This window comes from Orcinus orca, chromosome 11 (genome assembly GCF_937001465.1).
Source record: "Orcinus orca chromosome 11, mOrcOrc1.1, whole genome shotgun sequence".
In the NCBI taxonomy this organism is placed as follows: domain Eukaryota; kingdom Metazoa; phylum Chordata; class Mammalia; order Artiodactyla; family Delphinidae; genus Orcinus; species Orcinus orca.
In genome coordinates, this window is record NC_064569.1 from 2885431 (window position 1) to 2908116 (window position 22686).

Sequence of the window (22686 nt, forward strand, 5' to 3'; positions counted from 1 at the left end):
GGCGGATGGGAGCGTCACCGTGAGTCGCTAAGCCCCATCCTTCAGTGGGCGCTAGCTAGGAAAATCATGACTTAGGCATTAATTGTGTTAGGAAGGAAGGGAGAAGAAAAGGACAGGGAGGCAGGACAAGGGGAGAGGCTCCCACCATGCTGTGCCGAGGCGAGAGCGAGCTCTTGGGGTTGCCATGGATGGAAAAAGAGCTGCTGTTCCTGTTTAATGTGGAGCGGCGTTGGTGCCGGGGCGTGGGCAGAGAGCCGGGGGAGCTGGACCCCTTTCCTGGGGCGACAGACTTTGTGCATAACATTGATTGGATAGGTTAGGGAACCTCCCTTCCATGGCACTTAAGGCCGCATCCTCGGCTCCAGCCCAGGACAGATATTCTGGCTCTCAAGAAACGGGCCGCCCCACTGCAGTCAAGGGTCACAGCGAACTCCGCCCGGAAAAAGCGCGCAGCACGCGCGGGAGGGGGCGGATTCAAGAAGAGACGGGGTCTAACGTATCTTTGCGTCTTTTACCACAAACTTGAGGGCCGAGTTGACTCGGATGAAACTTAATGTCCGCCTATTTGCTTGGTGCTTAGTAAAACAGCATCCAGCTTCCTCTAGAGGTGCCTGCATGTACCCGTGTGATTGACACCACGGCTTTGGACGTGCGGCTTTCTCGAAAGCATCCTTGGGCTCCCGGGACCTTTGCTCAAGATGGTGCAGGTGATGAGCACCAGGGGGCGCCCGACGGAGGAGGAAGCCAAACCCAGATGGCGGTTGAAAGTCTAGCCCAACGATAGGAGCGGGAAGTGCTGAAACGTGCGCAACCGCGCCGAGCGCGCGCGCTCCGCTCAGTCTCGGGCCCCCGAGCCCGCTGGGCACCCGCTCGGGAGCGCACGGCCCGTGCGGCCGCACAGGGAGGACAGCGGTTGGAAGCAGGCGGACGTAAGATTCTTTAGCGCTTAGTTTCCTAGCAAATGCCCAAACGGGCTGCATGAGCTCCACTTGGAGAAGTTTGTCTCTGCAATTCATAGCAATTCATCTGATACGTAGAATAGTTACACTACTTCTCAATTTTTTGTTTATCAAAAGCTACCCTTTGAGGTATACAAAAACAGTTTGCTTTAAAACCGATGGTTGTCAGGTTTTATGAAGGTGGAAGATTATGAACATTTTAAAATGCGAGTTTAGTAGGGGCCACTAGAGTCTTCAAATATTAGAGTTCCATTGTTTTAAAGAATATCCCCTTCACTCGTTTGCTATGGTAACGGCAAATATCATTATGGTATATGTATTAAGTGGTTTGTCTCAACCGTAAACTCGGTGCAAAGCAAGGGGAGAAATGACTTTAAAATACATTTGTATGGTACTTCTTGAGGCAGCTTCTTAGAACTTGCACAATTGTTGCTTTACTAGGAAAAGCAGTCTACTTTAAAACATGAGACAACTAATTATAAATTGATGAGTTAAAGGGAGATCAGTAAATCACAATGGTCGTGTTTTGGCACCATAAAAAAAAATGAGGATATTTCTGTGTGAATGGTCATTAAAAGCCTTTATTACTACCTGGCCCTGCTTACTGGGCCATGAACCTTTGGCCACACTGCATTGGACACAAGTCCCATGACAACCACCATGCTCTATTGACATGTTATTTCAGCAGGGAACAACTAAATTCATTGTAAATAATTGAATTAACTGTTGACTTAACACTAGGCTTGCCCATGTGACAGCTTTTCCTACTTGGGTTATGTTAGCTTCACCAGGAAAACAGGTACAATGTTAGATTTAAAGCTTAAACTGTGTATGTGAATATTTTACTATGGACACTTATTTGTTCAGCTCCCTTTTCAACACTTACCCACTTTCAGTTAGCATGGTATTTTCTATTACTCATTACTATTATATCCCTAATAGTTCTTTTCCTTTCTCTGTCACTTCAATTTTCAAGTAAAGAATTGACCTCTCTGTAACCCGTATAAGACATCAAGAGGTAGGAGAAAGAACCCAGGACACCATGGATGCACTAAGCTCAGAGATTTGACTTCCTGGTGGGTAGGTCCATACTAAGAATACAAGTATTTTATTCTCTCTCACCATGTTCTTAATTCACTTTAGTCCTTATTCATTTTATCACGTTGATTCATATTTCTTTCTAGTTCCCATCCATTCACATTTTATGTTTACATGGTCCCTGCCATTGGTAACTGGCCAGCAATGAAAGCCAGAGATACCTTTGATTTAGACAGTGGATGAATACACAAAATCTATTTTATTTTGTATGTGGCATAATTTATAGGGTAGCACCTTGAAGTGTAGAGAAAAAAAATACCATCTTAAGAGAATTCCTCCTTTTTTGTCTCTTTTCCCTCATTTCTCATGCTCTTTTGTCTTGTCTATGATACTTCTTATTTTACCTCCTTGTTATTTGCAACTCAAGGAAGAAGGGAGAATCAGACAGTTAAACAATGAAGAATAGATTTTTAAACCTTTTTTAATTATAAATGAAATAAAGGGGGATGAGACTTGCCCTATACCAAAGCAAATTGGAAAACCATAGGATTAAATCTGTATGGTATTGAGATAAGCATAGATAATGGAGAGAATACGGAAACATGTGTATTTAGAGTTCTATGTGTGTATGAGCATCCCATAAACGAGAAAGGCGGCGTTTCAAGTCAGTGGGGTAAAGATTAATAAACAGTGCTTGATCAATTAGTTATTAGTTTGAAAAACAAATTAGGTTAGATGTCTACCTCACACCATTTACAAAATTAATATCCACACAGTTTAAAGAGCTATTTTTTTAAAAAGAGCTGTAAGAATTTTTAAAATATAGGGGAACATGGGATAGGAAAGGACTTCAAAGAACAATCCAAGAGTCATAAAGAAAAACATTTGACTGTTATCAAAGTTGACAATTCTGGTCAATAAAGCACAAATGATGAGCTGGCAGAAAAACTTAGAACCTATATAACAAAAGGCTAATAACCAAAATACATAGATAACACCTTAAACCACAGAGAAAAAGACACCTGTATAGAAAAGGGGGGAGAAGATAGGAAAAGACAATTGAGACAGGGGGAAATGCAAATGACTGAAAAAATTCTGGAATCCAGTAACTAGGGAAGTGCAAGCTAAAATAAGATATATATTTTTTCTTCAAAAAAATTAGCAAAATTTTTAAGGGTTTATAATATCAAGTGTTGGCAAGGGTGTGGAGAAACTCGTGCTATTAATGATAACATAAATTAGTACCACCTTTTCTGAGGGCAGTTTCTTAGTTAAAATGTACAATGTGCATAGCCATTGATCCAGCAGTCTCCCTTTCTGGTACCTACCTGAGAGAAATACTTGCGCATGTGCACGAAAAATGAGAAGGTCCACTACAGCTTTGTAACCAAAAAGTGAAACAATCTGCATGTATGTTGACAAGAAAATAAACTATGGTATACTTAATTTTGACAACACCACGCAGCAGTAGAAGAGCAGGAAGTAAATATATATGTGGTCACATAAAAATAGTAAAAACACTCAAGTTGCAGAATAATAGGTATTAGATCATATGTTATATTTTTACATTATGTTTCTATATGTATTTAAATGCACAGAGAAAAAGCCTGGGCAATACCCACCAAAATGATATGGGAATCCATACCATCTTCCAGGCCGTAACAAGTTCTCACAAGAAGAGATTGATCAGCATTACCTAGGAAGCTGTTACAAAACACACCTGCTGGAGCGTTTCACCACCACCACCCCACCCAACCTGGGTGTGTTTTTGGTGAAAGAATTCATTGCAAGCAGACCTGCACTACAATAAAAGTCGTTGTTTTTTAAGTTCTTTAGGAAAAGAAAATGTTAGTAGATGGATTAGTAAATTAGGATTTCAATAGGGAATGAGAAACACTGGAAAAAATAAATTTGTTGGGAAATAGAAAAGCATTCTTTTAAATCACATTAAAAGATAAATATCAATTTAAAGAAAATATAATAATAATGTATTGTATATAATTTACCTTTATAAATTTATAAGTTACTTTTATATATAAAAGAAAATGGATAACAGTTACAGCACGAAGGACAGAGGGTAATGGAAGAATACTATTATAAAGTTCTTAACACTATATGTGAAATGGCATAATATTATTTAAGGGTAAATTATAATAAGTTAAAAATATATACAGTAAACACTAAATCACTAAAATTATAAAACAAAGTTATAATTAATAAGCCAATAGTAGAGATAAAATTGAATCATTAAAAGATACTTAAATCAAAAGAAGGCAGAAAAAAGGGCTTCCCTGGTGACGCAGTGGTTGAGAGTCCGCCTGCCAATGCAGGGGGCACGGGTTCGTGCCCCGGTCCGGGAAGATCCCGCATGCTGCAGAGCGGCTGGGCCCGTGAGCCATGGCCACTGAGCCTGTGCTCCGCAACGGGAGAGGCCACAGCAGTGAGAGGCCCACGTACCGCAAAAAAAAAAAAAAAAAAAGAAAATTACAGTTTAATATCTCTCATGAACATGATACAAACATCCTGAACAAAATTTTAGTAAATAAAAACCAGTGATATTTTTTAAAAAAGGATAATATATCATGTTCAAGTTGGGTTTATCTCAAGATATAATAATAAACATAATATTAATATAAAAATAATCAGTGTGATTGGCCATATCAGCAAACAAACAAAAAAATCATATGATCATCTCAATAGATGCATAAAGATCACTTGACAAAACTCAACAATTATTCATTATTTAAAAAATCCTTCCACTGACTATAAATAAAAGGGAACTTTTTCAATGTGATAAAGTTCATCTACAAAAAACCTAGAGCTAACATCATGCTAAATGGTGGAAGAACAAATGCTTTCTCTCTAAGGTGGCAGACAAGGTAAGAATATTCACTCCCACTACTTTATATAACATGGTACTGGCTGTCCTGCTCAATGTAACAAGAGAGGATAAAAGATGAGAGGCATGCAGACTATGAAGAAAGAAGTAAAAGTGCCTTTATTCACAGATAGCCTAAGGAATGTAAAAAAAAAATAGCACTGCTAGAACTAGGAAGTGATTTAACAAGGACACTGGATACAAGGTCAATATACAAAAATCAACTGCATTTCTATATACAAGCAATGGACAATCTAAAATTAAAAATTTTTAAATATATCGCTTGGCTTTCAGACTTCAGCAAGTTTCCAGTGACTGTCCTCTCACAGAAACATCAATTTGAACGAATATCCACATGCAAAAATACCTTCACAAGAGCTAAGGATTCCAGGTGGGGATTAGAGCACCTGGGTGGAGCAAGAAGTAAGAAAAGATGCATTGAGGAGGGAAGGAAAGACAGTTTCACATTATCTCTGTCACACCTTCCCCAACCCCAGGCAGCCCAGTGTGAAGAGAGACACCCTCCCAGTGGGAGAAAGAGAATGAAATGAACACTTGAGCTTACTAAAGCCCCAGGACCAGGCCTACCCCAATGCCAGACTGACCCCTGTGGCCCCAAGCTCCAGCAGAACCAGAGCCCCGGCCTGCCCCAGCAGACCTCAGCACTGGGCCAGCCCCCATGGGACCAGGCTTGATGCCTAATATTACAGTCCTAGATACCAGGCCTGCCTCTGTGGACTCAGGTCTTCAGCCTACCACCACAGCCTTAGGTACCAGACCCGCCCCATGGATCCAAGTGCCAAGCTCAACCCAGTGGACTTAGGCTTCAGGCCCACCCCATGATGGACTGAGGCACTAGGCCTGCCCACCTGTTGACCCAGGCACCAGACTTGCTTGCTGAAGGGCTCCAGAGCAAGCCTGGAGATAACCAACAGATGTGCAATCCAGAATCCCTGGATGGGCTGCCTGGTGAAGGGCTGTCCCTGTCGAAATCAGTCTGTAAAGACTAGAAGAGGTGCCTGCTTCTTCAGGTGTACATACATCAACACGAGGCCACAAGGATCACAAATAATCAAGTAAACATGCTAGCACCACAGGAAAATAATAGAGCTCCAATGACTGATCCCAAAGTAACGGAGATCTATGAACGGTTCGACCCAAAATTGAGAATAATCCTCTTACATAAATTCAGTGAAAGACAAGAAAATACAAACAACTAAATGAAACTAGTGATTTCCTGGGTATGACACCAAAAGCACAAGCAACAAAAGCAAAAATAAACAAGTGGGGCTACATCAAACTAAGAAGCTTCCGCAATGCAAAGAAAATAATCAAAAAAATGAAAAGGCAACCTACAGAATGGGAGAAAATTTTTGCAAACCATAGAGCTGATAAGGGATTAATATCTAAAATATGTAAGGAACTCATACAACTCGACAGCAAAAAAACAAATAACCTGATTTAAGAATGAGCAAAGGACCTGAATAGATATTTTTCAGAAGAAGACATCTAAATGGCCAACAGGTATATGAAAAAGTGCTGTGTCACTAATCATCAAGGAAATGCAAGTCAAAACCTCAGTGAGATAACACCTCACACCAGTTAGAATGACTGTCACCAAAAAGACAAGAAATAAGTGTTGGCAAGGATGTGGAGAAAAGGGGACCCTTGTGCATTGTTGGTGGGAACGTCACTTAGTGCAGCCACTATGGAAAACAGCATGGAGGTTCCTCAAGAAAGTAAAAATAGAACTACTATATGATCCAGCAGTTCTACCTCTGGGTATTTATTTGAAGGAAATGAAAACACTAACTCGGAAAGATATGTGCACTCCCATGTTCGTAGTAGCATTATTTACAGTAGCCAAGACATGGAAGCAACCTAAGTGTCCATCAATGGATGAATGGATAAAGAAGATGAGGTATATGTACAAAATGGAATATTATTCAGCCATGAGGTAAAAGAAAATCCTGCCATTTGTGGCAACATGGATGAACCTTGAAAACATTATGCTAAGTGAAATAAGCCACACAGAGAAAGACAAATATTATATGATCTCACTTACATATGGAATCTGGGGAAAAAAAAAATGATTGAATTCATAGAAGCAAAGAATAAGAATGGGGGGGCAGTGGCAGTGGGGGAAACAAGGAGATGTTGGTCAAAGGGTACAAAACTGCAGTTATGTAGGATGATTAAGTCCAGAGATCTAATTATAGGCATGATGACTATACCTAATAATACTGTATTGAACACTGAAAATATGCTAAGAGAGTAGATTTCAGGCAAACTCATCACATCCAAAAATGTAATTATCTGAGAAGATGATATGTTAATTAGCTTTACTATACTAATAATTTCATTATGGATATATATATCAAATCATCAAAAATATATACAATTTTTATTTTAAAAAATATAAATAAATTTAATGTTAATTAAAATAGTGTCAAGAACATACTATACTTAGGAATAAATTTAGCAAACTATGCACAAGATTTATATACTAAAAGCCACAAAATATTACTGAGAGAAATTAAAGACAAATAAATGGGAAGATATATCCTGTTTTCGATCAGAACACACAATAGTGTTAAGATGTCAGTTCTCCCAAAATTGATCTGTAGATTCAATGCAACCTCAATCAAAATCCCAGCAGACTTTTTAAAAATGAAAATTGACAGGGACTTCCCTGGTGGTCCAGCAGTAAAGAATCTGCCTTCCAATGCAGGGGACGCAGGTTCAACCCCTGGTGGGGAACTAAGATCCCACATGCCGTGGGGCAAGTAAGCCCACACGCCACAACTACTGAGCTCATGTGCCTCAACAAGAGAGCCTGCATGCTGCAAACTACAGAGCCCGTGTGCTCTGGAGCCTGCGCCACAACTAGAGAGAAGCCAGCATGCCACAAAACAGCCCGTGGCCGCAACGAAAGACCCCGCGTGCCGCAACTAAGACCCAACGCAGCCAAAAAAGAAAAGAAAACTGCTCTGATTTTTTCAATACCTACGTGTAAAAGAGACTAGGAAAATACAGCCACCGTAATACTTTAAGACAGTATATAATGGGACTTCCCTGGTGGCACAGTGGTTGAGAGCCTGCCTGCTGATGCAGGGGACACGGGTTCGTGCCCCGGTCCAGGAAGATCCCACATGCCGCGGAGCGGCTGGGCCCATGAGCCATGGCCGCTGGGCCTGCGCGTCCGGAGGCCACAACAGTGAGAGGCCCGCATACCGCCAAAAAAAAAAAAAAAAGACAGTATATAATGGAGGAGTCTAAAAAAAAAAAATTGACAGACTGATTCTAAATTTACATAGAAATAAAAGGACCTGATATAGCAGAAACAATTTTGAAAAAGAACAAAGTTGAAAGACTTATACTACCTGATTTCAAGACTCACTGTAAAGCTGCAGTCATCAAAACAGTGTGGTCCTGACTTAAAGATTGACAAATGATCAGCTGATCAGAATAGTGAGTGCCAAAATACAAATAGACAAAGGTGCCAAGGTAATTCAAAGGAGAAAGGGTAGCCTTTACAACAAATAATGCTGGAACAATTGGGTGGCAAGTCCTTTCCTCATATAGTACATAAAACTTTACTTGAGTTGGGTCATACACTTAAATATAAGAGTTAAAACTGTAAAACTTCCAGAAGAAAACGTAGGAGAAAATCATTGTGATCTTGGGTTAGGCAAAGAATTTTTGGACACAAAATGCACATAAAGAAAAAATTGTTAAACTGGACTTCATAAAAATTTTTTTTAATTTGTTTTTTAAAAGAAATGTTATAAAAATGAAAAGGCCACAGAATAAATATTGCAAAACAAATATCTGGAAAAATATTTGTAAACAAAATATGTAGGGAACTCTTACAACTCAACATTAAGATAAATAGTGCAATTTTTAAAAAGTGTGCAAAAGATTTGAACAGATACTTTACCAAAGAAGATAAATGGATGACAAATAGGCACATGAACAGATGTATTGCATCATAATTAGTCATTGATGTAGTGAAAATTAAAACCATAGTGTAATATTACCACATACTTACTAGAATGACTAAAGGAGACAGAGAATACCAAGTGTTGACAAGGATGCAGAGCACCTGGTTCTATCACACGTTGCTGATGGGAATACAGTGGTACAGCCAGTTTGGAAAATAGTGTGACTTTCTAATAAAGTTGAACATACACTTACCATATAATCCAACAAATCCACTGCTAGGTATTTCCCAAGAGAAATGGAAATGTATGTCCACACAAAGACATTTCAGAGTAATTTTATTCGTGATAGCCAAAAACTGGAACTATACCAAATACCTGTCAAAAGGTAATGAATGGGTAAGTAAACTGTGGTATTTCCATGTAATGGAATGCTACTGAACAATACAAAGAAACAAACTACTGATATGTACAATAATATGGATGAATCTCAAGAGCATTATGCTAGCTGAAAGAAGCCAGACACAAAAGACTACAGATTTCATTTATATGTCAATCTAGAAAAGGCAAAATTATAGAAACAGATCTGTTCCTGGGTTGGGGGGGTGGGAGGAGGGATGGGGATTGACTGCAAAGGAGCACGAGGGAACTTTTTTTCTTTCTTTTTTTTCTTTTTGGCTGCACTGTGGGGCATTCTGGATCTTAGCTCCCCGACCAGGGATGGAACCCGTGCCCCCTGCAGTGGAAGCACAGAGTCTTAACTGCTGGGCCGCCAGGGAAGTCCCTTGAGGGAACATTTTGAGTGAAGGAAATGTTTTCTGTCTTGATTTTAGTTGTGGTTACGTGACTGTATTCATTCAAAACTCATTGAACAGTACACTTTAAATGGGTGAATTTTAATTGTACATAGATTACATTGCAATAAAGCAGATTTTTAAAATGGCATATAATTCTACCAAAATTAGTCATTTATGATCAAGGAAAATTATATGTGCTACTTTAACATTCATAATTTTATATGTAGTGTTAACTTTCTGACTCTTAAGATGATGATTTTACTGAACATATGTTGCTTAATTAATCTCCACAGTCAGATTTACTCTGTAACTAGAAAGAGTATTCAGCAAATTCAGTAACAGCAGCAATAATATTTCATCTTCCAAATGTCCGTATGTGTTTAGACCAATTGAAGACATTGTAAATTTGCTGTCTTAGAATAGCTGAGAATTAGGTAAAGAGCTCCAAGTTCTACACTGAGCAATGATCTAGAGTAGACAGAAGTATACATTATTTTAAGACAATACTAAGAGTCCTTAAATAGTAGTCTCATTTTTCTCCAACTTAATCACAAAGCTCATAAAATTATACACAATACAAGGAAACAATCGGGGCAGGTGATGAAGGAAGAGGAACCCGGGCCATCTAGGGCTGTAGTGATGAGACTAGCAGAGCCGGGCCCTTCGCTGAACTGAATTCATAATCGGTTGGTTTTCCTTTGTCAGAGTGGCAAGTTACTTCAACCTACTCCCTTTGGGACTTCTGGTGAAGTTCCTTTATAATTTCTCTAGGAAAATCCTGAAATGATTACTTCTTTCCCCCTCCACTACTTTCACCCTCTCCTAAAATACTTCTCAATTTCTTTTGTGTGACTCTCTAGACCACTGGAGAGGAAGCATGTCTGATTTCACATTTTATATGCAGTATGATTTTAATTCTTGAATAAGGGTGCTAAACACTAACACAAGTCACGATGCTAATAAGAGCCAGGTTAGGGATGTGCGTGCGGAATCTAGGTCTGGAACGCAGGGGTTCCCTAGAGAAAGACAAGGCGGTGCTGCCTCACAGCTTAGTGCACCTTGGGAGCAGCTTGTCACAGTAGACCTTTCCAACTGCCAGGCTGACGTCAGCTCTCCATCCGTGCATCTCTGCAGCTCTTATCCCCGAGCTTCAACAGAGGTATTAAGCTATGACAGAATAGGATTGGGGAATCTTATCGCTTATCTCTGCCTGTAACAAACCAGGACAGATTGCAGTGCTGGATCAGCTACCCAAGAATCGGGACGTAAGGGCTAGACCTTGGTTAGAAAAAATAGTCACAGGTAGTCATTAGAAGGGGCCCAAAAGGCTGAACCCTGCCCAAAGAGAAATTTAAAGCCCTTGTAGAGACTTAGCCCCTATCTTATTGCCAAATAAACTTTGGTTCAATTTTTTTAATAAATGGGAAGAAAATCTTACCTCTGCAGATTCCTGTGACACACGGTTATTACCTAAAGACAGACAACATCCCAAAAAAGACTGACTAAGATGTTTTCAAGTGGACAGGTCCTCTCAAGAAGCATCTTCTGGTCATCAGATTACATGAACGGAACATCATGTAAGGACTTCTGGAAAAACCTGTCAGCTTGCTATGGGGATTGTCATTGACTTTTCCACATGTTTAAGCCTTTTTTCCACATCTGATGTAGGCCTTCTGTAAACAAGGTCTGTGTCTCATAACAACTGTGTCCTCTGCAATACCTGGGAAGGGGCCCTGGTCATAGCAGATGTCAACCATGTGATTAATTTAAAACGTTAAATTTAACTCTGTGTATCCAAGATCACCCCCCCACCACCACACACACACACACATTCATACACACAACAAACTAGGTCTATAATAAATTCTGCTCATCAGAACAGCAAAAGACATACTTTAAAAATTACATTATTTTGGGCTTCCCTGGTGGCGCAGTGGTTGAGAGTCCACCTGCTGATGCAGGGGACATGGGTTCATGCCCCGGTCCAGGAAGATCCCACATGCCGCGGAGCGGCTGGGCCCGTGAGCCATGGCCGCTGAGCCTGCGCGTCCGGAGCCTGTGCTCCACAACGGGAGAGGCCACAACAGTGAGAGAGGCCTGCGTACCGCAAAAAAAAAAAAAAAAAAATTACATTATTTTATCTCTATAAAGGCCAGAAAACCATTATATTTGTTAACTCTTTAAAAACTAACCTTCATTGTTTTATTCTTCCAGGAGTATACATTTTATTTTTAGAAAATATACAAAATAGAGATAGGCAAAAAAAAAAAAAAAACGTGTAAAAACCACTCATAATTCTACCACAGAGAGATAACCTCATTAACATTTTGATATATTTCCTTCCGATATTTTTCTATGCTTTTACATTTTTTTTTAAGAAGATGTTGGGGGTAGGAGTTTTTAGTAATTTATTTATTTATTTTTGCTGTGTTGGGTCTTCGTTTCTGTGCGAGGGCTTTCTCTAGTTGCGGCAGGCGGGGGCCACTCTTCATCGCGGTGCGCGGGCCTCTCACCATCGCGGCCTCTCGTCGTGGAGCACAGGCTCCAGACGCGCAGGCTCAGTAGTTGTGGCTCACGGGCCCAGTTGCTCCGCGGCATGTGGGATCTTCCCAGACCAGGGCTCGAACTGGTGTCCCCTGCATTGGCAGGCAGATTCTCAACCACTGCGCCACCAGGGAAGCCCCGCTTTTACTTTTATGTACGTTTCTTCCTTTCTTTTTTTTACTTCATGAGCATGTTTTATTTTTTAACCTAACACTATAATCATATTTCCATCAAAATTATCACTAATTTTTAAATATACAATATTATTTTAAGTGACAGCATAATCTTTCATCACATGGCTGAACTAAAACTTATTTAAACACTACTTCAGTTGGGACTTTTAAGTTGTTACTAATATTTCACTACTAGATACAAGATGCTTGTGGAAGATCTGTCGCTATCCCCAGGTCTATGAGTGGAAGTTATGTGCAGTGGGGAATAGAGAAAGGGTAAAAATGTGAGCTGACTCCACTATGACAGAGACATCCTTCTTCTCTTCCAGGCCTAGCCCATCAACAGACTTCCCTTAAGAAAGATCTTTTAAATTATCATTATTTAAATACTAAATATAGGACATAGAGCTTCAATTTCTTTACCTCTGCATCCCAGCGTGGCTCACCCAGCCATCCAATTTGCCCTAACTCATCTTTATATTCATTCCTCCTTTCCAAAAATTGGTTTCTGTCTTCACTAATACTAATGACAGTTCACTTCATGAGAAGAACACTTCAAACTTTATGCAGTCCGATAGTCCTGCTGCGTTGTAATCACATGTAGAAAATACACAATTAGACTGGATATTATCACCAGCGCGTTCTCTTGAGGAGCTGGCGGGAGGACCAAAACGAACTTCTTAATGAGATTCTGTTTGTCGGTACAAGCTTGTATTAGAGCCTTTAATTCTTACTGTTAGAGGCTCTGTAATGAGCCCGATTAGAAGCAGTTAAGAGATGTTAACTCGACTTATTTCCGTGATCATTTTGAAATATATACAAATACCAAATCACTGCGTTGGACACCTGAAACTGATATAATGTTGTATGTCAATTATACCTTAACTAAAAAAGAACAAGGAAGAAGAGAGATATTTCAGTAAAGGAGGAGAGATAATGTGACAAAAACAACCCAGACTGGCAGGTTAAGTCCCTCAAACTAACTTTTTTTTTTTTCTGTGATCACTGAGAATAACAAGAGTTGACAATGGGGAAAAAGTGGGGAAGGAAATAAGTAGGAAATCGTGACAAATAGACATGAGAGCCAAGCTCCATTTAAAGGTCAATAAATCCATTTAGATATTACGATACCTGTCAGCTTCCAACACACTATAATCTTTCAGTATTTATTATTAACCAGAGGTTTTTTTTTTAAAGGCCTTCTTTATTTTTTTTTCAGGTAAAAATAAGGCACCAGGGACAGTCAATGTTGTGTCGAATAAAGTCTGACCTGCTTAATCCTGACAAGAGTCCACTGCACAGTTAAAAATTGACAGTAGTCGCCGAACTCGCAGTGGCAATTTGAGTGACTGAATCTAAACGAGGCCAGCAGTCCTAATGCTCACGTTTAATTTAGGATTAAACAGTTTTCTAGCTGGGTTTGCATGTCTGTGTCTGAAAGGTGATGCAATGACATACTCAACCTGGTTATTTTACTGTAGTTTTAATTCTTAAAATGTGTTAATTGGTCTTTAATGGTTATTGTTCACGACAGATCCACTCTAAGAGCATCCTGTATTTTCCTAGTATCTTTCAAACTAAAAGCTTTTCACATAGTCGTACCCTTATTTTCATTTTCCCACACTCCCTCTGAGGAAGGGAGGGGGATGGGATAAAACAGGTGGGAAAACAAAGACACAGAAAGGGAAGCGTGTGGCCCTGGTCACCCAGCCAGTGACTAAACTAGACCAGTGGGTTCTCTTACATCCAAAGTATAATGTCCAGCTAGACCAAGGCATTGGATCTTACGGATGTCTTCCCCCTCGTATTTGCTGGTGAGAAAGAAATTTCCTATCTGAAAGTATACCTTTCTGGGCAAATAGCGAGTGCTAAGGGTGCTCTTTCGTTCTCTTTATGTTCCAGATATGCAATCTGGAACCAGGGCAGAAATCCTGAGAGAGGAAACTAAATTTGCAGATGACGATCCAAGAGTTTTCCTTACACTGAATTTGGGATATATTTTATTTATTTATTTATTTTTGGCTGCATTGGGTCTTTGTTGCTGTGTGTAGGCTTTCTCTCGTTGAGGCGAGCGGGGGCTACTCTTCGTTGCGGTGCGCAGGCCTCTCACTGCAGTGGCCTCTCCTGCTGGGGAGCACGGGCTCTAGGTGCACGGGCTTCAGTAGTTGTGGCACATGGGCTCAGTAGTTGGGGCACACAGGCCCAGCCGCTCCGTAGCATGTGGGATCTTCCCGGACCAGGGATCGAGCCCGTGTCCCCTGCATTGGCAGGTGGATTCTTAACCACTGCGCTGCCAGGGAAGTCCAAGAATTTGGGATTTTTAAAACACAAAGCTGTATAAGCACATGTATTCTCTAGACAAACTAACTGGGTGTCTCCAAAGGGCAGACTGGGAGAAGTTACAAGGAGACACATTTTAGCTTAATGTAAGCAAGAATTAATGCAATTAATGTAATCAAGAATTAATATAAGCACTCACACTTTTTGATTTCAAAAACATACTACAAAGCTACAGTAATCAAGGTAAGGTGGTACTGGGATACAGATAAACAGATCAATGGAATAGAATTGAGAGTCTAGAAATAATCCCTCACATTTGTGATAAGTTAACAACAAGAATGCCAAGACCACTCCATGGAAAAAAATAGTCTTTTCAGCAAATGGTGCTGGGACAACTGGATAGCCACAGACAAAAAAAAAGAAAGTGAATACCTACTTCATACCATACACAAAAATTAACTCAAAATGATTCATAGATCCAAATGTAAGGGCAAAACCTATAAAACACCTAGAAGAAAACCTAGGAGTGAATCTTTGTGAGTTTTAGCTAGGCTATGGTTTCTTAGATATGACACCAAAAGCACAAGCAACAACAACAAAAAATAGATTCACTGGACTTCACTGTTGTTAGGAATGTAAAGCGGTGCAGCTGCTTTGGAAAACAGTCTGGCACTTCCTCAAAAGGTTAAACACAGGATTACCATGCAATTCCAGCAAATCCAGCTGGAATTATGCTATTTATATATTTGATAAATGGAGATAAGAGGATAAAAAAGCTTAGGAAAATTCCACTCCAAAGTACATACCCAAGAGAAATAAAATATGTCCAGACAAAAAATTGTACATGAATGTTCATAGCAGCATTATTCGTAATAGCCAAAAAGTGGAAACAACTCAAATGTCCATCAACCAATGAATGGATAAATAAATTGTGGTATATCCATACAATGGAATATAATTTGGGCATGAAAATGAATGAAGTACTAACACATGCTACAACATGGATGGACTTTGAAAACACTGTGAATAATCTGCTGTTAATCCCATCCAGTATACTCATTATCTCAGACATTACAGTTTTTATTTCTAGAAGTTGATTTTGGGTCTTTTAAAAATATCTTCCACATCTCTACTTAACGTAGTCAATCCTTCCTTGAGCCTCTGAAGCTAGGGAACAGCTATAATAGCTGTTTTAATGTCTTTGCCTGCTAATTCTAATATCTGCATCAGTTCTGAGTCAGTTTGTTTACTTTCCTCATTACGGGTCATATTTCCCAGTATGCCCAGTAAATTTTCATTAATTCCATTCACTGTGAATTTGCCTTGCTGAGTGCTGGATATTTTTGTAGTCCCAATTCTTGAGTTTGTTCTGGGGCACAGTTGTTTGGAAACAATTTGATCCTTTCAAGTCTTTTTTTTTTTTTTTTTAATTTGTTAGGCAGGACCAGGGCAGCATTTAGTCGAGAGCCAATTTTGCCCCACAACTGAGGCAAAATCCTTCTGAGTACTTTGCCTAATGACTTGTGAATTATAAGATTTCCAATCTGGCTAGCGGGAACAGGCACTATTCAGGCCCTGTATGAGTTCTTGTTACTGTTCGCGTAATACTTGCAGGTGGCTCTTTCCCTGACCTCGAACAGTTTCCTCATATTCGTGTGCTGGTGAGGGGGACCCTCTGAAGATCTCTAGATTTTTGTTGTTGTCATTTTTCTGTCTGTGTGTAGCTCTCTCCTATCTGCTATTCTGTCTTGCAAACTCTAGCTGTCTTGGTCTCTCTGGACTCTAGCTTCAGCTCCTCACCTCAGGGAATCTTCGAGGCTCTACCCAGATTCCACCTTTCCATGCCACCATCTGGAAAATCTCTCAAGGCAGTAGGCTGGGCACTCACAGGGCTTACCTCATTTGTTCCCCATTTCATCAGGCCTGATGTCCAATATCTCGAAAATGGCTATTTAAAAAAAATATTTTGTCTAGATTTTTAGTTGTTTCTGGTGGGTGGGTAAATTTGGCCCCTCTTACTCCATCTTGATAGGAAGTGGAAGTCCAAGCTCATGCTAAATTTAGCAAAAAAGTAGAATTAACTGGTTCACAAAACCACAGAAAGGAAGAAAGTATACTGGCCTTAAAGCTGACTGGATTTATTGACTCAAGTTTCACCAGAACACTTTCTCTTTCTCTCTCCCTCTGTCTGTCTGTCTCATTTCTACTTCTATATTTTGGCCACATTCCAGTGGAGGTCACAGCCGCTGTCAGCTCTAGAGCCCACCCTGACAGCCAGCATGCCAAGGACAAAGACAGAACTCCTTTTCCATCTCCCACTTGGATAATTCGGTGGAAGGAGGGGCCTGACTTGGATGTAACCCATGTCTATGCACCAACCACTAAGCCCTAGAGGGTATGTTAAAAGACTGACCCAAGAAGCAACAATCAAAAATGTATATCACCTACCCTACTATTGTACACGTAGGTTTGGGCATTTGTAAGTATTTTCTCATAATAACTTCCTGTAAATTGCTGTGTCAAAGGTTTTAGACAAAGCTTTTTGCATATTGTCAACTGTTCCACTGAAAAGTTGATACCACTTTACCCTCCCACCCACAGTGGGTAATTGGTACATTTCCCCTCACCATTACCAACACCAGGTACTTTTTTTTTTTTTAGTGTTACAAAGCTGGCCGGTGAAAACAATTTATTTCACTGTTATTTTAATTTGCAGTTCTTTATTATTCCTGAAATCAAATGTTTTTCGTAGACATTCAGTCAGACAGTGGGTATTTACTGAGTGCCCGCTATGTGACAGTCACTATTCTAGACACTAAAGGTATATTAGCCCTTTGTATTTTTTATTTTGTGACTTTCCTATTATTTGGTCATTTTTCTACTGAGGCATTTGTCTTTTTCTTATTGATCTGTGAGAATTTCTTACGTACAGATGGTATCAACTCTGTCACACACATAGCAAAATTTTAAAACTTAAGTCATTTGTCTTTAATTTTGTTTTTTATAATATTTTGGTGTACAACTGTTTAATATGTCAAATCCTTTAGATCCCTGCCCTTGACACTGATGTAGTCTTGTCACTTTTACGCTGGTCCCATCTGGCATGTTAGCCAGTTTCTGTTTGAGATTCACCAAGTCATATGTAAAAATCAGCTCTCGGCATGTGCCCCTCCCGGAGCTTAATCTACTCTTGCTCCTTATAAGACTCCCGGGGCTGCAGGCAGTGATTCAAAACAGGTTTTCTCCCAAAAGGCTAATTAAGAGAGGGAAGACTTCTGCCGTGTTTACCAGGTTCATCACAGACTTGGGTTATAAAACAAATATTCTAGGTGATAATATTATCTGCTTATCAATTTAAGAAAATCTATGAATAATGAGACTATTAAGTCAAATAACAACACATTTATTTTTCATTTAGGACTCTTTAAATTTTGATTTGCTCTGATCTGACAGCTGACATTTCCTGGTAGTCCCAGGAGAAAAGCAGGACAACAGCGTCCAAAAACGTAGGTTTGCAGGAGCTGCTTCTCTCATACAGGCTCATTTATCTGGAACAAATATCCTGCATATTCAGTGAAAGTAACAAACCGAAACATGAAGAATGTGGCTTCTTGGCTATGTTAGAAGGGGTCTTCTAGCCTCCAAATATATATATTTTGTGTGTGTAAAATACACAAAACTTTCCTGCTATCGTTTGCTTGGCAAAGTTAGTGTCCAGTAAAACTTTCTGCAATGATAGAAATGTTCTATATCTGTGCTGTTCAAGATGGGAACCATTAGCCACATATGTGGCTACAGAGCTCTTGAAATGTGGCCAGTGAGGCTGAGAAAATAAATTTTAAATTTTTTATTACATTTCAATTAATTTAAGTTTAGATAGCCACGTGTGTAGGGTTACCAGATTTAGCAAATAAATATATAGGATGCTCAGTTAATTATTAATTTCAGATAAGCAGCAGATAATTTTGTAGTTTAAGTATATCCCAAATATTGCATGGGACACATTTACACTACAAATTTATTCTTTATTTATCTGAAATTCAAATTTAACTAGGTGTCCTATATTTTATCTAGCAACCTTATATATGTGGCTAGTGTCTACCATATTGGACAGTGCAGGTTTGAAGAACTCACAAAGTTCTTCACAATTACTCAAAGACTCTTGCAGGATTAAATCAAGGAGGAAAAATGGTTATGGTCATATCTTGGCAAGAAAAAGTAGCCTGAATTCTGAAAGAAAGCCATTAGATGCCAGGGCCAGGACACCAAACCAATGAAATTCAATCCAACAATCGTTTATTGGAAGCCTTCTATGTGCAGAAAACATACTCAGCTGCATATACCAGTATGGCTGTACAAATTGCTGAGACCAGTGTCCATTTGATTTGGTTGGTTCCTGTTCTGTACTGGGTGTTAACTATCTTGAATATCATCCCTGACTGTGAAGAAAACAAGGCAGGATGTCTGGAGATCCTCCTCTCCAGGCATTTACAACCTGATAGAACAACAGCTTTAAAAACAAACAAAATCAAGAAGCCCTTTAACAAAAGATAGATGCTAAGTGATATATACAAGGAAAATGCTATGGGAATGTGAAGTGTCAGCCACGGAGGGAACCACAGGTGGATGAGGTTGTTTGCTCGGTTGTGGCGTTTTGTTTGTTTTGTTTTGCCAAGGTCTAATAAACTCATCTTCTTACCTTTTCTTCCTCGAGCTCGACACATTTTATGAACAAGACTTGTAGACCCCCATACGATTAAGTCAAGGTGGGCATACTGGTGCAGGTATACTCCAAGAAAAATTCCCCCACTTTCTGCAAAGAGAGCCAATGGATCCCTCAGTCAGAAACGCCAAACCAGTGAAATGCTATTCAATGCAAAAAGATGTGTAGAGTACCTACTCTGATTCTGGGCTATGGAGTTAAGTTTCCAGGTGTAGCAGTCCAGTTATTCTACTCCCTTAATTTCTGCAGTCGAGAAGAAAAACACAGACTTCTCCGTCAAGCCACAGGCATAGCTGGCTTGTATCAGGCCATCTAGGCCTGGCTCTGGCCCATCTCCACTGCGGAAAACTGACAGTCACGCGATGGCCCTTTCTCCTCCCCTCCCCAAATCTCAGCTCCTAGAGGAAATCTAGGACAGTTGTCCGTCTGAAATCTGTCATGTCTGACATCATGACAGTTCAACATCTTCCCTAGATTTTGAACTCTGAATGTGCCTCACAGCTGCACGGCAGGTTATAGCAGCTGCCGTGTTGGCTGTTGGTGGTTCACAGCTGAGCTCCCTCTGAAGGGCCCTTGGCGAGGGAGCTGCCTTGGCCAAGGTTCCACCCCTCCCTGGGGCCACCAGCATCAAATGGCTGGTCACTGGGGATGTGAGGCCACACCTCGTTTTATTGGGGACAACTCTGCACCGTTATCCAGCCTCCACGCGCTCAGCTGAGGCCCCTGGTGCCACAGCATCGAAGTTCACCTCCCTCTGCCCAATTCTGCTTCCCTTACTACCGTACACGTGTCATTCCTAAGAATACACTCCACCTCCAAAAAACACAAACACAAAAATAAAATAACCCCAACACCCTGCATGTATGTCTCCATCTAGGAGTCTGTTTCAGGGGAGACTTACCGAAGACATAGGTTGTTGAAATATCTCTTAAGTAAACTTCCAGCTTCTTAGGACAAACGTCTCGCTTTGTTGAGACTGGCTTTTTCTATTGCTTGGGAAAAACATGGCCTGCACTGCCTTTTTCCAGACAGATGGGCAAACTTCGCAGAGGCGGGAGGCTGAGCAGTTTCTGGAATGAGAGGAACCTTCCAGTGTTGGTTATATTACATGGGACGAGCAGACAGGTGCCTGCAATTAATCTTCCTATTCCTCAGTAAAGTGCCAGGACCCAGCGAGATACATAGATTGCTAAATACCCCTGAGCTAATCCAATCCTGCCCAGCAAAATAGTCACTTATTACAGGGAAGGCCTCCCAAGAGCCAATTTCACGCTCTGCTGGGAATAACTACCTCCTCTTTCTTCCAGGAGACTTCTCACTTGTCCCTCTCCTGACTAACTTTTCTTGCAAGAATAAAAGCTGCTCTTTGGAGTCTTGGAAGTGGACTTTACCACCTCTGATTCACAGCCAATTTCTCCTGTGGAATTTGACCAACATGTCTCTTATTGCCAGCTGTCACCCATTCATCTTTCCTCTGGCTTTGTGCCTTCTTTCGGCTTAGCTGCAAAGTGGGAAACGAGGGTGGAGTGGAGGGCGGGGGCTTACACGTATGGAGTTCCTTCTGTGTACCAAGCACTGTGCTGGGCACTTCACATTATCTCACTAAACCTCACAATAAACCTGGAAGATATATATATGTGTGTGTGTGTGTGTGTGTGTATGTATATATACATGTGTGTATGTATATTAAACATACAATATATATGCTCTTCCCCCACCCTCCAAACACACACAACACCAAGGTTCAAAGAGTTACATAATTTAGTTCTTTAAGATGTGTAACCTCTCCTCTTTAGGAAGTTATCAGTCTTAGCTAGGTTTCCGTATGATTGTGAAGCAGCGTCCTAGGCTAATTCTAATGCAACTTATGTCCGTATTGGTCAGACTTGGTCTGACAGTGGTCTGGAGGCAGATCTAGCCCTTCAATAACCCCTAATTTTACTCCTAAATCCTTTACAGTCTAAACTGTCCTAATGCTGTAGGTCGGAGGAGGCATCAGAAACTGGGAGAACCTCCTACCAGCTGACCAAACTTCTTGTATATAACGGACCAATGAACTCATTTAACGAGTATTCACTGCACTGTTACTGCCTCCCATGTGCAGGAAGCGTGGCTGGGGGATGCTGAGGCCCAGGAACGAAGAGCATGGACTCGGGTCAGACTGCTTGAGTGTGAATCCAGGCTCCATCACTTAGGAGCAGCGTGACCTATTGAAGATCTACTATACTAGATACTAGATGTTAATCTACTATACTAGATATTGCTAACCTCTTGGGTCCTCAGGTTTTTCACTTGTAAAGTAGAGATAAAGCACCTATGTCATGGGGTGGTGGGTAGTTGTGAGGTTTAAATAGGATTGTCTGTGTAAAAACAGTCAGGATCCGGATTCAGGAAACACATGGTTCGGGAGGGGAGGTAAGATGTGTGTGTAAATAACAACATACATTTAGAAAGTGATGGACGCCATGATGGTAGAAATCATGCATGGTGAAATTTAGAGGAAGGAAAGATTACTCCTAGGTGAGGAAATCAGAGAAGACTTCTTGCATAAAATAGCATTCAAGGGGCTTCCCTGGTGGCACAGTGGTTGAGAGTCCGCCTGCCGATGCAGGGGACACGGGTTCGTGCCCCGGTCCTGGAGGATCCCACATGCCACGGAGTGGCTGGGCCCGTGGGCCATGGCCGCTGAGCCTGCATGTCCGGAGCCTGTGCTCCACAATGGGAGAGGCCACAACAGTAAGAAGCCTGCGTACCTCAAAAAAAAAAAAAGAAAAGAAAAAAATAGCATTCAAGTTGATGATATTCACACTGACCAGTAATAAACCTGTGAGTGGCAACCCTCTTGTCAACCAGTAAGTACAATCTAAAGTTTAAAACAGCACCAAGGGACTTCCCTGGTAGCACAGTGGTTAAGAATCCACCTGCCAATGCAGGGGACACGGGTTTGAGCCCTGGTCCGGGAAGATCCCACATGCCGCGGAGCAACTAAGCCCGTGCGCCACAACTACTGAGCCCACACACCACAACTACTGAAGCCTCCTGCATGCCTAGAGCCCGTGCTCTGCAACAAGAGAAGCTACTGCAATGAGAAGCCTGCGCACCGCAATGAAGAGTAGCCCCCGCTCGCCTCAACTAGAGAAAGCCCACGTGCGGCAACGAAGACCCAACACAGCAAAAAAAAAAAAATTTCATTTTTAAAAAAAGCACCAAGTAACCGAGCCCTGGAATACAGCATCATGAGGCTGGGTGCCCAATGGGGATGATGATGTGCCTATGAGATCAGGAGAGGGTACCACATGTCCAACCCACAGATTCTGCTTTCCAGGCGGCTCCACAGGGTCATTCTGACACAG

General features: G+C 40.9%; 1 long non-coding RNA gene across 3 annotated transcripts in view; it reads right to left on the minus strand.

Moving 5' to 3' along the window:
- Positions 1-18595: 18595 nt before the first annotated feature.
- The window catches only part of LOC117196316 (uncharacterized), a 58954-nt gene continuing 54863 nt past the window's right edge, over positions 18596-22686 (minus strand). For 2 of the 3 annotated variants that reach the window (XR_007470288.1, XR_007470289.1), the window contains exons 3-4: positions 20235-20403; positions 18597-19423 (exon numbers count right to left, since the gene is read on the minus strand). This is a non-coding gene — a long non-coding RNA (uncharacterized LOC117196316). Of the gene's footprint in view, positions 19424-20234; positions 20404-22686 lie in introns of all 3 variants that reach the window. The other variant, XR_007470290.1, reaches the window with a different exon arrangement.